The following is a 15,691-nucleotide window of genomic DNA, read 5'->3' as shown; positions in this document are numbered from 1 at the left end:
CATTATTTTGTGTACTTTGGCAAGGAAATAACAGGGAACATTGTGATGTGAAAGGAAGAGCTATGTGCGTGAGGACGAGCATTGTGTGGCAGGGGCAGCTAATTAAGTACTTGAAGAATTAGGAAAGCCAGACTTGTGAATACAGTGGTACCTCGGGTTAAGAACTTAATTCGTTCCGGAGGTCTGTTCTAAACCTGAAACTGTTCTTAACCTGCGGTACCACTTTAGCTAATGGGGCCTCCCGCTGCTGCCGTGCTGCTGCTGCGCGATTTCTGTTCTCATCCTGAAGCAAAGTTCTTAACCCAAGGTACTATTTCTGGGTTAGCCGAATCTGTAACCTGAAGCGTCTGTAACCCGAGATACCACTGTATTGGAGAAAGGTGGGAAGACCATTTTCAGACAACCACTGTATAGTTACGTCCATTCTTAAGGAATCTATAACTTAAGATGTCTATAACTGAGCATTTGTAAAAATGGTTTACCTTCACAGCTATGCAGTGGAACATTAGAAGAAAGGATGGTGATGTCACTCCAGATGAAACACTTGGACCAATAAGAACCTTGGAGTAAAGAGAGCTGCCAAGATGGCTGAAGTACCATTCTGGGTCTCTGGTACTGTCAAAATGCTTCTCCTTTCCCTCCTCCCACACACTCATCTCACTTCATTATGAGCAGCCCAAAGAGCTGTCATGGACTCTCTTAACACATACACACACCACTCCCCAGAGCTTGGTAACTACCTTGCATTGTCTCTTTGATAGGTATGTAAGAAACAAATGAGGAGGAGGAGATGCCTGAAGGGTCCATTAACATTGTTAGGTTAGATGCGCTGACAATAAGTCGATTCTTTTTGACATGACTGTCGCAGTAATGAAGGTATGTTTCTCAACGACTCTCCTTAATATAAGATAAGATATGGATGGCCCGTGTTTTTCCTCTGACACACGTCCAGTATATCAAAGGGTGGCAGAAGAAAAGGTTTGCTTATTGACACACTAATAGGAGATAAAAGTTTAAGATTAATAGCAATGCTGCCTTTGTCTGTCCCGTTCCGTTTGGTGGGTCCTCCAGAGAATGGAAAATTCACTGCTCTGGCTTCTGAAAAGCAAAGGGAACAGAGAAGAGAAGAGGGATGCATGGAGGCCACAGTAAAAGGTCCTCCTTTCCCCCAGAGTATAAGGAAAAGGCATGCAGAAGGAAAATGTGTGTCTTCCTGAATGTCATGCTACGTTCCATTCTCCGTCTATGACTCTGGTATTTAAATGGGATTTTTGTAAAGAAGGAGCATGGCACAAGAATGGCTGAGGACTTTGTGTACATGCACTGCCAGGTAAGCGTCGTTTTTCCTCCCCCTGTGTTAAACCCAAAATGAAAGCAATAAATGGGTTGTTATATAGCCTTGGAGGTCGAACAAGAGCCGTAGCCTTGGGATTAAAAGAGGTGCTGCTATTGCATTTCTCTTCTATAACCCCTTTCCCCCATGCCTTAGGCACAGGCATCCAGACACCAAATGATCTATTTTTCCAACAGTGTGGGAAATATAATGTCTGCTTCAATATTTCTGTGGGTCTAAAGGACTTATGAGAGGGGCAAAGCTTCATGTTATGTCCCTCTGCATGGGGGGGGGGGAGGTGGCCTCAGAGATAACAGGCTTGAGATTTCCCTGTCAGCGCTGAATGAAGCTGTTCCATTCCAGGGGTTGAACCTGGGACCTTACACATGAAAGGCAGACACTCTGCCACTGAGCAATGTCCATGCCTGCTAAGAAAACTACAGATCTTAGGCTCTTACTCTGGGCTTTTCTAAACTACTAGCAGATAGTCTCCAAGTAACCTTGGAGTCCACCTGTCCTCTCCTGATTCCTTGTCTGCCCCAACCTTGGAGTGCACAGCACAAGCAGTGAATCTCGTGAGAGATATAGCTTGGGATGTCTACAATAACCCACCAAATTCCAGCATTCACACTTATGAGGCTTCGAAACAAAGGAGGTAGGAAGTGGGAGGGGATAGGATAGAGGGGGGAGAATAAACTTAGCATCCAGTTTTATCTAAAGCAAGCAATTTAAAAGGTGCCACACTAATGCTGGGAACAGCATGGATCTTCTGAGTGGTAAAAGACCTTGGAATGGACTAGCCTGCAATTACTCGGGGTCTTCTTGAATCCTGGCTAGAATCAAAACATGGATCTGTTATAAACTTTATACCTCCCAAGAAGTCACTAAGAAAAACTGCTAAGTTGTAAACCTACAGGACCAAAATGAATTATCATAACTATAAATGACCTGCTTCTAGAGACAAGTCTCCAGGGTGGCGGCAGCTAGAAATCAATCAAGGTGGTTTTGGAGGAGCTTAGCAACATGGAGATGATTGGGCAAGTCCCCTAATTATTTCAGCAGCATAAATATTTGCATCTGCTGATTATGATTTTTATGCTATCGATTTTCATTAGCAAGATTCCTTGCAATCCACCTTCCCTCTCAGAAACACTTTGCCTTTTAATAGACACACAAAGCCATACAACATAGCAGCTCATAAATGGATATGATAATACCTCAAAGCAGATATGAACATACTGGATTATACAAGCTTATGCTAAGACATCTTTGATCAGCTTTGTATATTGTAATCTTCATCATCATCATCATCATCCACTTCTACATTGGGTGTAATCCTATTTGCCTTCCCTAGGAACTCAAGGAAACTTTCTGTTCCCCAGACCCAATTTCTCCCTCTTTTTCTGAGAGAATTCAGGGCTCTTCACATAAATTATCCAAGTGATCCTTGTGATAGGAGTTGTTAGGCTAGTCTGCTGCATCAAGCCAAAGATCTGTCTAGTCCAGCCTCCAGTTTCTTGTAGTGGTCAATCTCATGCTGCTGGTAAGCCCACAGGTAGGACAGGAGTACAGTATCCTTCAACTGCTCTTGCCACTTCCCAGCAAGCGGCGTTCAGAGGTATACACTTCTGAACCTGGAACCAGCAATCATGTCTGAAGGAATTCTCTGGAGTGGTCTACAAACCATAAATTAGCTCAATATTGATAAGGTGCTTTAGTTTGAGTGTTTGAATCTACTGCCAGTCAATTTCATTGGGTGACCTTGAATTCTGTTGTCTTCGGGTGGGGAGAAAGAATATGTATCTATTGAAGACACTTTTGTTTAAGAAGGCTTTCCACGAAGTCATATTTTGTACTATTAATTCTACAAGGGTAGAAATGATTTTATAGCTTTTAGTTTTTGAACCCATGATTTATCTTATTTTTATCTTCTTGTGCATTGCTTTGGTAGCTGTGAAGTGATTTATAAATCTGTAAATAAATGAACAACACTAGTTCTGCCCACTTTCTTCACAATATGCATAATTTTATAAACCTTTACCATGTACACCCTTTCTGACATTATTTTTGTTCCTAAATGCAGAAGCTCCAAATGCTTTGGGGTTCCAATTCCTTGGTCATTTTGGTTGCCTTTTTCTGGAAGCGCCGTTGTAAGAACTGTCCATTTCCATTTACTCCTACATTTATTTTGTTGTGTAGAGTTCTCCTGCCCTACTTTTTAGTCCCAAAGGGCTGTCACAGCTGCCTACAAAAGATTTGCACAAAACGTTCTCATTTAAGTGTAGTACCAGGAACATAAATGACATGATGTCCATATGGTGCCAGGTTTATCCAGTCAGCAAGCCCACTAAGGACCTCGTAGGCAAGGGATTGGGGCCGAGAAGCCGGAACTGTTTCAGCCCATGATGGAGGCATGTCTACATAGCACTTCCTGTTCTTTAAGCAATCAGTGATCCGTAAGGGAAACTATCTTCCTATCCCATGACTGCGAAATTTTCTAAATAGACTTCTTTTTTTTAGTTCAACTCATAGTGCTTTTTCAGGAGATGACTGCAACAAAACAAAGACAATCCACAGATATTCACATGCACAAGAAAATAAGAATAAACAAAAAGAAATGTGAGCACTTAAAGCACGTTATCATTTTTGTTTTTATATAAATCATGGGAACTTTTATATTTACTTGATGCTTTATAAGCATCTAAATGTGTGTAGCACTTGACGGAGCATGGAGAGTGGATGGATATGTGCAGCAGAAATATTCGTTGTAGATATCATGGCATGCCTCATCCATAATAAGATTTTTTCCAGATGCTTCTGAAAATTGCTGAATGGAAAAAATCTCGCTTTAAACTAGTACATAATGATTTCCCTTATTTATTGCCTTCAGTTTCCTTTCCATTTTGGCGAAAAGAGGCTAAAGTTTTTCTTCTTAATCCAGGTTCTGAGAACATGTATGAGTGCATGAATGTAACACATCCATGAATATAAGGAAGCATTTTAAAACAGGGGTAGCTGACATGGTATCCACCAGATGTTGCTGGACTACCACTCCCATCATCCCTCTCCATTAGCCACACTGATGAGCAACATCTGGAAGGCTGCACATTGGATACCTCCACCCTTTCAGAATTCTGCAAAGCCTTGTTTTATCTAGACCTCTCTGGCCTGGATACTGTACATCTCTTAAATAAATCTATTGCTTTCTACCTTGACAGTCCTTCACCTAACCTCTTACTTCCTAAGCTGAGCAGAGCTCACCAGCCGCTTACAGAATTCCACCTGAGAAATAATATAATAATCTCCTAGTATTGTTGATTGCTTGGGGATTCAGAAAGGTTTGTCAAGAACCTAGCAGACCACAGTGTAGGGCTGGAGAATTGTTTTTGACTTGGTGAGGGCAGCCTTGCTATACTGGTTCATAGGACCAAGAATAAAACAGCTCGCTAGCAAGATCAACATTCTGCTCCATTCTTTTGCATGAAATAAACAAATTGGTTAGTTGCTGAGGCCAAGTTTCTTCCAATCCAGCTTCACACGACTTCTTTTTGAAGAAATGCCTTCAGTTGGCCTCTAATCCCCCACAACTTTAAGCAAGAGTCTTGCTTAATAGAATTTATGATACTAAAACGATGCTGCATTCTAGCATTATAGGGGGAATCAGGGCATTAAAGAATTCCCCATAGCACCAATTTGCTGCCCTTGTAGCACAATGGTAGAATCTTAGTCATCTTTACCAGAGCTGTGAAGTTGGCTTTGCGCCAAAGAGGCTGATTTCCAACTTCCTTGCTCATGTTTTCTCCTTTCCTGGTTCTGCATCAGAAGGTTCCTTTAAAGCCCAAAAATCTATGTGGGTACTGCGAGAAGCTAGCATTATTTATTTTCATGATATCTGACTACCAGCTTCTTCTGCTCCTCTGCCAACCCCTACTCCTACGTTGTCTGATGCCCCTTGCTCAGGATGCCTCACTGTGCAATAGAGATTGGCCTTCTCCACAGTGACTTCACCACTCTACAACATAAAGAACAAGGAGTGGGAGAAGAAGCTACAAGGGCCACAGGAGAAGGTAGGAATTCTGCACAACCACAGCTAACATATCCATCATCTTCCAGAACCATGAAGTGGGGGGGGGGGGAGATGCCTTCAAGCAGAGAGCCCAAGAAACATCCTGCCTGAGGGTCCAGCAGATTATTCTCTATCTATCACACTGCTGAAGGAGGAAACATGTGAGCCTCGTTGGCTCCATGACTGAAGCACCCTACTCCTTGCCGCTAGAAACCAACTGCACTGGCAGTTAAATCTTCCTTTGGCCCTGGTAATGGGATAGCATTGCCCAGTGTACCAGCCAGCCAGTTTAGGTAATACAGGGCAGGCCTAGTTGAACACATAGGCTATGTACACACTAAAGACACTTTCCCTCAAAGAATTCCAGGCACTGTTATTTACCCCTCCCAGAGTTGCAATTCCCAGTAACCCTTAACAAACTACAAGGCCCAGAATTCTTTGAGGCAGGAAATGTGCTTGGGATGTGCTTTAAATGTATATTGTGCAAATCTAAAAAAATGTAGTATAAACACTGACAAGTGGGAAACACTGGCCTGTGAGTGCTCCAGTTGGAGAACAGTCTTTACCAAAGGTGTCATGGGCTTTGAAGACACTCGAACTCAGGACGCAAGGGAGAAACACGCTAAGAGAAAGGCAGGCTTGGCAAATCCACACCATGATCAACTCCCGACTGGAAACCAATGTCCCCACTGTGGAAGGACGTGTGGATCCAGAATTGGCCTCCACAGTCACTTAAGGACTCATTGTTAAAACTGTGTTTATGGAAGACAATCTTACTCGGCTACGAGTGATTGCCAAAGAAGAAGAAGAAGATATTGTGTACATAGCCCAACATTTACCCTCCAACACCTCAGCACCATTCCATGCTACCCTAGCAACTGCTGCCCAAAATGGCCATTTTACTCTGCCAGATTGGCCACGGGGGAAGGGAACCGTGGGAAAGAAGCTTTCCCTCAGTGAGGACTTCCCTCTTGGTAAATATGTGCAGGGTTGCCTAAGGCAAGATGTCCAAGGTTCAATCCACGACATCTCCAGGTAGAGGTGGTAACGAGTGAAACCTTGGAGAGCTGCTGCCGATCAGCGTAGACAATACTGAGCTGGGTGGACCAATGGTCTGTCTCAGTATAAGGCAGCTTCCTAGGTTCATATGCATACCTCCTAGAAAGGAAGTCCCATGGAACTGAGTGAGACTTACTGCTGAATAAATCTGTTTGGAATTTGGCCATAAAAGTGCTGTGTAAATGATTAATATTAAAAACAGTCCACCCTTTTTATTTGCAGTAACACAGTTCCCTGTGTGCATGGTGGGGGGAAATAACAGTGAACATAATGAAAGCGTGCCACATTTGGAAGGATAAATCCTTACAGACTGACTCAGTAATGGATTTCTGACACAATCCTGGCACTCATCCATAAAAACCGGACCAGGTCAAAGATTCAGTTTTCTGTGATATATTTTCTTTTCCAAAATATTTATGTACATGGTGGTAAATCATGTCATGGCCCATTGCACGAGCATCGCAACATGTTTAGCATAGCATTTGCCTGTAGTCTGAACTTCAGAAAGGATCAGTTTATGGAGTTGTAATCTGGCGAAAGCTTTTCCTAGGTTGTACACCTCAGAATGAGGCATGTGTGAATGGTCACCTGATTTAAAACTCCCAATGTGTAGAAACTTGCATGTCAGGAAGAAGCGTTTGGTCATTCCCTGACACACTTTTTTATATGTCCCAATAGCCTTCCTGGTGGGGGAAGCATCCAAATTTGCACCACCCACCCTACATATCCCCTCCCTCTACAGCTTTAAGTGGTACATCTCACTTTAATCGGTACAGGAACAGCTTTGTCATTTGTATGCTTGCGCTAGGATTTCTGCTGCACCTTTCCACCCTCTAAAGAGCATTGTGAAATATAAACATAACACAAACCTCACTTTTATCAACACAGCAAAAGAATAGTTATTGAAAGTATACTAGAGGAAAAGGAAATCATATGCAAGTCAGGCCGAACTTGAATGATTCTGCTGAATTGACTCACAAATGGAGAACTACGGTATTCAAGTCATGACCCCTGCAAACAAATAACCTTCCCATCCCCAAAGTTAAGTATCTTTGGGGAAACCAGTTATCCTAAGCAGAGGGTTGGCTGTCAAAGTCCTCATGGCCCTTGAAAAGGCCTTCTAGGATTTGAGCTGCCTCTCCTGCCACTCAAATCCTTGCCAGTCATTCTGGAATTTTACAGGGCAGAGCCTTTAGTGTAGGTCCTGGCTAATGACTGACGAAAGAATGTTGCTATTTCTTTTTAAATATTTTTGACAAGCAACGTCAGGGCAGAGTTCAGAGTGGTTTCAGATTCCCACAACAACAATGAGGCTCTGCACTTTCCCAAACACTTGCACATTTCCTTAGAAACAGGTGACAGACATCTGTGAAGCTGATCTCAGAGCTGGAACGGGTCTGGCCTCACATGCTCAATTGTGGGTGTTCTGCTCTGACAACAGTGAGAAGGATATTGTTTAAATATTTCCAGACTCCACTGCAATTCCCGCCCCCCCCCAAGTGTAACTGGGTGTGGAAAGAGGTCAACTTACTAAGGAACAGAATATGAATGCACAGGAAAATCAAAGATATTTGAACTTAATAGTTATGTAAAGCCTGACGTAGGGTACGCTTAAAGGGTTAACTGGAGCCTATGCAACATCCCATCTATTAAAATTAATCAAGCACAGAAAATCGCTTGTCAGGTGGTATATGGGAGCTCCACACACTTAATGTGAACAACTTCCAGAGGACTAGCCTGGGTCAGTTTGCTTCAGATAAAAAGGTTTGTCTTTTCTCTTGGATGTCACAGTAAACCATGGTTTACTATTATGGAAATAAGCCTGCCCCCCTTTGCATTTACATGTTCCCCCCTCATCCTGCAGTGCTGCTGAAAGGAGTTCAGAAGCTTCAGATTCCACTTTTGATTGACTGCCCATTGTCATTTCATCCAAATACAACAAACCTTAAGCATGGTTTGTTTAAAGCAAGCCAACTTCAAACAATGGGTTATGAAACAAACCATAGCCATTGCTTAGGGTAGGGAACCTGTAGCCCTCTAGATGTTGTTAGATTCCTACTCCCATCAGCCCTAGTCAACATGATCAAGGGTCAAGGGTGATTGCAGTTGTAGTCTAGAAACATCTGGAGGGCCACAGGTTTCATAGCCCTGGTTTAGAGTTTTTATGTAGCTCAAACTGTGGCTAATCAAAAATAGAAGCTACGTTTCTGACCCCCTTGCAACAGCTGTGCCAGAAGAGGAGAGGGGAGAGGGAAGTACATGAGGCTGAGGCTCACCTTGACTTGTTCTTGACATACTAAAGCATGGTTTGTCATTATATCTGAGCACAGACTATATGGTCTAAGCTTTCATGGTTTTGAGTCCATTTGATTGAATGTGCTACTTTGCATAATCAGAAGGATATCGCTAGCTTATGCAACATTTCTGCACCCTGAAAAGGAGCTGGAGCCCTGAACTGAGGGAGTTTGTATCTTTGGGAAACTGAGGTAGACCAGCAGTAAGGACAGTGATGGATATATCTGGAGGCAGGAATTTGATAGGGATTAAGAATCAATCACTCACCTGGATATTAAGAATTCATAATGTTTATTGCAATCCCAAAATAACACACACACAAAAACACCACCCAAATATATTTATTTCCTTCCCCTACACAAACACACATACACACATTTAGAGGGGAAAGAAAAGAATTATTACATGTGGTGTGACTTTTCTGTTTCCACTAAGAAATCACAATTTACATTATATTGTTGATAATAATTAGTGCAAGTTATTTTGAAATCCACAGCTCAAAATCATAGTCTTATTGGGCAGAGAACTACGGAATTGTAGAGATATATATGGAATAAAATGAACAATGTTCATTTTATCTCTTAAAACTGCCTTTCTAGCAGTGTTTAAGTATACTAACAGCCCAAAAAAGCTTGCTTGCTTGAAAAGAAGTCCCATGGACTTCAGTGACTGTATTCTAGCCTAAGTATAATTGCACATTGAGATTATGAAACCAAAAAAGAGTAAAAGAACTGACAACAATCCTCTCTCTTTTTCTCAACGAACAAGTGTTCATTAATTCAGCACTCATCCAAGTATATTTGTAATGTTTTTTGGAACAGAAATATTTGTGTTGGAGAGCATCATCCTTTGTGGAAAAATATATATAAAATACCATTTTTTAAAAAACCTCTCTACATCTGTGGAAATCTCATTAGGTAGTTTCAGATCAGCTGGCATCTGGAAAAGATCATTCCTTCTAAACAGAAAAATATGTCATAAATGTCATGAGGGGTGTTGGGAGAACCACATGAAATTAGTTTGGTTCCTCAAATCAGCAATGGGGGCCTGAATTGTAACTGGAAAACAGATTTCTTGAATAGGCATTAAATGGATTTTGGTCAAGGTTTAGCTGAATGGGCTCTACATTGGAAAGAACATGTTCCAAGTCAAAGCGGGCTCAATATTTTAGTGGACAGGACAAGTTCTGTCTTCTCATACTTGCAATGTGTTAAGGGTTGTTTTCTATTTTATGTTTCCATTGTGATGAATTCATGGTTGCAATTCAGCACAAAGTTACACCCCACCCAGTACTTAATGCACACTGCAATTAGCAAGATTCAGATTCATGAAACTGTCTGCAAAACTGAAGCTTAACTAATTAAAGGAACCTACAGCAGAATGAAATAGGTTGCAGCCGTAATGGATTGTTAAGTTATTTATCATGTTCCTTTTCATCTAAGGAGTACAGGGTGGCATACATGGGTTTATCCCATTTTGTCTCTACAAAGAGAAATGGATCAGAGTTCACCTGAGCAGAAATCCAAGCAAGTTGGGCTCCAGTTGGGGCAGGTGTGCTTCTGGGTTCCAGTCTCATTCCATATGAGGTGGAGCTAGTGGACCTGGAAACATCTCTGTGCCATGCCATGCTTACTTTGTATGGTGCAGTTTCTTTTTGGTTTTTGAACTTGTGCTCACAAAAACAACATTGCAATATACCCTGCCCTATCTGCATGCTATGGAGGAATGTTCTACATGCAAAGCAGATGCTCTTATTTCAAGTTGGGGCCAATCCACTATGATCTGGAGCCAAACTGAGATAGGGCTCATACCAAACTTCCACCACTTCCCTGCCAGTGCTCTATTTTTATGAAGCAAAAGAGGCTTACCTTTTGTAAAAGAGGTAACAGGAAGTGGTGGGCAAGAAGTAGACCAGGAAAGACAGGCAGGACCATTTATCAGCTACAAATGATGTTCCTGTCAGGCATTATCTACTGCCAGGGATTACAGGGTTTGGCTATGTGCTCCATGATCCTCTGTGGAAAATAGGTCAAGCTTTACAGTTAAGGAAAGACCCTGTGAGGTCTCCCTCTTCCATTCATCTGCATGCAACCACCCATTATCCCCTCTTTCTTTCCCAAGATAATGTCCACAATACCTGGTAGGAAATGACTTACAGAACATATCTCTGCTAGGCACCGTAGAGGTTATATTCAAGGTTCTCCTGGCCTCCTGACTTTTTGTCCTGCCTCCCACCACTTGGGAGTCACTCCTAAGGTAAGTTGCTTCTTAAGGGGGAGAGATGGAAGAGCAGCATATGGCAGTAGGGACAGAAGCATGGAGATTTGTGGAAAGAGGATAACTGGGCTTTTCAAATGCCCAAGTTGAACTAATTTGTGGAGTGAGCTAGAGGACATTTCACCCTGCTCTAGAAAATGTTCCCTGAATGCAGAAAATCTGAAAACCACTATGGTGTACCATTTTTCAAATCAGCAAACAATACATTCACATACTGAATGTGACTGCAGACTGCAAATATTCCAAGATATCAGCTGTCTGTTGAGTGTCAAATACCTGGAGATATTCAGAGAGAATGTGAGCCACCAAAGAATAGCTGGGAAATAGCGTCACAATTGGCAAAGGGGAGTTTGGGACAGAGCAGCAGGGAGATAGAGACAAGTCCACCCGAGCTCTGTCTTGCAGAGGAAGACATCGCTATTAAGCACGCAAATCAAGAACGCAAACGCAAAATGACTCTCATCAACAACACTTATTTATTTCCTTGTTTGTTTTGCTCTTCCCACAGCACAACTGAAAGAACTGTGTGAGGAGAGGAACAATCGCCAGAGACAAGTTGGAATAATATCAGGATAAAGATATTGGAAACAGGGCCTCCTAAGTACAATTATCTTCAGATACACAGTGTTTTGGTCTAAATTTGTGCAGTGGCAAAACTGAAGGTGATGTACCTCCCGCTGCACCATTAGTGAAACCACTAGCGAATGCAAGATAAAAGCAGGAGGGTGCCAACGGATTGCTCAGATAGAGCCACTTTCCAGGCTTCAAACCATGCTAACCTTGCACATAGGACGGTGCAGCAAATTTCTGTCTCCCATTTCTTGGAGCTCCAGGCAAACTATCTTAACGAGGCTGTATGACAAGAGCAGGCAACGTATTACCACAGTCCATTGGGCCGCATATATTCTCTCAGTCACTATTGTGTGTCTTGCAGGGCCCTTGCTGACATCTCAATCGAGTGGCAGTGTTCCTTAACATGGAGGAGCCATAGTCTCCTGACTGGGGCTAGAAAACTTTGAAAACAAAACAGGAAAGCAGCTGAAAAGCTCAGAAAACAGAAGGCATACACACAGAAGTCCTCTAATGTATTTCATGTTTAAATGCCATGGTTTCCAATCTTAATATTATCGTTTTGAAGAGCAGGGTTGCAAATTTGAATTTGCACTGGATTTTTGCAGAATTTCTAATATCACATCCACCCACACCATTTGTCAGTTTCTCCAGATAATTGAAAAATCCCAAAGATAGTTTTTCTGGCTCAAGTGACATCCCAAAAGAAATGTGACATGACCCTCATAGCCTGTTATGTAAATGTTATGTCAATGATATAAATCTATGAACATGTACATGCAAATTGGTGCCAACCATCCCGAGTCCATAGTATGTACTATGTTTAGTTTCTATGATTTGCTTAACATTGACTTTTTTATATATAAAAAAGTAAATTAAAACAAGATTGAAAACCTGAACTAAACTCACTCCTTCCACCCCACAGCCCAGGCTTTAGTCATGACAGTGGCTTGGAATTTCAAACCTCCTGAATTGTACAACTGGAGAAGTTGCTGTTTTCACCATGAGGATTAGTAATGTAATATGACTGTATCAGTGGTGCTGCGCCTTTCTATGCTTAAAATGTATGCTATTATGATGGAGATAGTGATGGTTGTATACTGCAAGAATCTCTGGGGAACACAATGCACTTCTTCACTCTGTGAACACAGACACAAATTGCCCGTGCATAAACTCATGCAAAGACATAGCTGCTACCAGGCCTGTGCAGGGGGAGGAGGCAGGCAGGCACATTGCCCCAGGTCTTGGAGGGTTAGGCTGGCCGCAGTGCCCCACCAGGGACCAGCTTCTTTTTTGTTTGAGTTTATTCTATCAATACTCCCACCCCCAGACCTCAAACAAGCTCTGCAGAGGCCTGCCTGCTACTGCAGGGATGTGAAACCTGTGGCCCTTCAAATCTGCCATCCCCAACTCTGCTTTGAAAGGTTGGAGGGAGGGGAAACCCCATAACAGATTGGAGGGCATGCATGAGGAGAAGAGGGGAAGAGGTTTCCATCGCACGCAGGAACCTCAGTCATGCCCTATAGGCTCCTGCCTAGTTGTTCTCAGGTCCAGCCATGAAGAATCAAGTCTGCTGTTGTCCGCACAGGCCCTTCCTGGGTTATGTTTCTTTGTCCCTCCAAAGTAACAGAATGTTGGCAACTAGAGGAGGGGTGGGGGAGAGAAGAACCATCTCTGGAGGAAGAAGTTTACTGCTTTGAACTGAACTTGCTATGAAGCTCACTTCAAGACTCATTTCACATCACACACAAAAACCATGCAGCTGCTGGGCAGCCAGAATAGGAGAGATCTAGGGTCTTAATGTCCTTCTTATGGGCTTCTTGGAAGTTCTTGTTGGCCACTCTGGGGAACAGGATGCTGTGGTTCCCACAGCACAGAAATAACAGGAGTTGATCCCCCAATGCATGGGCTTTGATGATTCTCCCAGAGATGGTGTCCCACAGCTGTAAGTCTGAGAGTCTTTCCTATATGCCCTCAGAGTGCTTAGTAAGGTGCATAGTGTCGTGAAGTTACTGTCAGTTGGCCTTAAGGACATATGGAACTCAATGGATGTTGCTTATCCTAATTTAATAGGTAGGCCAAGTATTCAATGAGGCAGATGCCCTCATGGGCAGCACAGGTCATCCTTCAGAGATGATGTCATTGATTTAAGCCAGATCAGCATTTTGATCTGACATTTTAATTTAACGATATTCATACTATCTGAATAAGAGAGAGAAAATGGAAATGTAGAAATGAGTAGACTTGCCCCCTTGATGTTACAAGCTGCAAATGAACTGACATTTTCTCATCTGGCCTAAGTGCCTGGGAAGTCTTGGTGCTAACAGGTACATGTTAACAAGGAACATGCTCATGTCACATTGCTAAGTATTTTTGGGTGGCCGGTCAAGCATAGCTGCCTTTCAAGCTGCTTCAGAAAGGAGAAATATTAATAAACTCCTGGCAGCATGCAGATTTGATTGAATTTCTCATGGATCACAGCCCGCCCGCAGCTGTGTGGCGTACCTGTCAAGCAAAGACATTGTTCCATAATTGTTCTTGATGCATTGTGTGCTAATTACCATTGCTGAAAATAATCTCCAAAGATTATGGCAGGCGTCATAAATAACAAGCCGGCAGTTCGACACTGCATTATGACAGGACCTCAATCGCTCTTATCTTTTACTAGAGTGCAGCTTATGCATTAGTGTTACTAATGAATCTTTTTCATTTGTACAAGTGATGTTTCCATTTGACAATGACATGAACATAAAGTGGAGGTTAATTTACTCTATTCCAAGAGGTTCATTATTTAACCTGACGTTGAGGACAAAACAATGTAGCCTAATAGACGGCAAATAGAAATTAGTTGTGATGAATTTTGCCTTTTAATGCTCTTGAATTCAGTGGCTTGTTTGGCAGAAACGTGGCAGGAGACTGCAGGTTGCCTCGCAGGCTCAGTCACCTTATCTGGCTGTGTAGCGAGGGGAAATTTTCTGCCCTTTCATGAACTCGCCCTGATAACTTGTAAAACTGCAATGGATTTACAATAACATAAAGGGCTGTCTGTACTAACGGCCAAGCACTGTCACTGTGTCAATTTTTATCAGATTAGTTGGCATTAACGCTGTATCACCAATTGCTTTACAAGTCAAGCCGCAGTGAATTGAATTGGATTCGGGTAGCTATTAGAATTGCCAATTTAAACACTCTGAGCTTATCTAAGCTTTAAGCCATTGACAAAAAGGCTTGGTCACTCTCACAACATTTTTCAACACTCATAGGTAGGTGCTCCTAGCACACTGGAATATCCAGTCATTGGAGAGCAACCAGAGATCGGAACCTTATCATAAGAGATAGTTACTGAGTTGATGGTGGTAGATGCCTTGAAAGGAAGTAGCTTTCATGTGCCATTGCCATAAATTTTGCATAGAATGGACATGAACTTTGGAGGCTGAGAGGCTATGGAAGGTGAACACACTGCATATTTTCTTTACAGTTAGTTCCAGATACAGTTTTTTCTTCTTCTAAATATTGCACAGGACAGGGTGATCACAGAAAGGCAAGGGGAACAGGACATGGTGAAGTTATAAAAAGGATGGAATAGAAAAGGTTTAACTGCAGCTTTCAGAAAAGTTTGTTTATTCTTTATTGAAATATTTATACTCGGTGTTTCCATCCCTAAGGGACCATTAAGGTAAAGAAATGTGCACCGACCACAAGATTCAGATCGGATCCTGATTTGGTGCTGCAGAGAACAGCATTTGTAATTTGGTTTAGGTATGAATCCAAATTCCAATGGGGGGGAATTGTTCCTCCCTCATTCACTACCTTAGGGAAATTCTAAAAGATTATAGGTTTGGCAGAATTGAATGGAACTTGCAAACAATGTAGTGCACCCCCCAATAGATAGAGCCTGGGGGCTTTTGTGCTAGGTTGCATTAAAATAGGGAGGGGATTAAAGGGAATTTCTTCCCTCCCTGTGGTTTTATTCGGAAAATTGTGGAAGTGCCCCAAGAAAATATTAGAAGACTGGGTGTGGGAGTTATGGTGAATGTACCGTAGGTGGGCAGCTTCAAACTCATGTTCTGCTGAATTGGCACCACAGTTCA

At 42.4% G+C, this 15,691-nt stretch overlaps 1 protein-coding gene and 1 long non-coding RNA gene across 2 annotated transcripts in view; one reads left to right on the top strand and one right to left on the bottom strand.

Annotated features, from left to right (window-relative positions):
- Positions 1–15,691, bottom strand: part of LOC309364238 (uncharacterized protein) — a 139,805-nt gene that overhangs the window by 15,328 nt on the left and 108,786 nt on the right. The window lies entirely within an intron of this gene.
- On the top strand, positions 567–4,548 carry LOC309364250. Its single transcript, XR_014165781.1, has 2 exons — positions 567–876; positions 4,275–4,548. It is a non-coding gene; the product is annotated as an uncharacterized lncRNA (long non-coding RNA).

Source organism: Podarcis melisellensis, assembly GCF_964234715.1.
Source record: "Podarcis melisellensis genome assembly, chromosome: 2".
NCBI lineage: Eukaryota > Metazoa > Chordata > Lepidosauria > Squamata > Lacertidae > Podarcis > Podarcis melisellensis.
The sequence above is the reverse complement of the archived record's forward strand: the minus strand, read 5'-3'. Positions and strand labels throughout refer to the sequence as shown.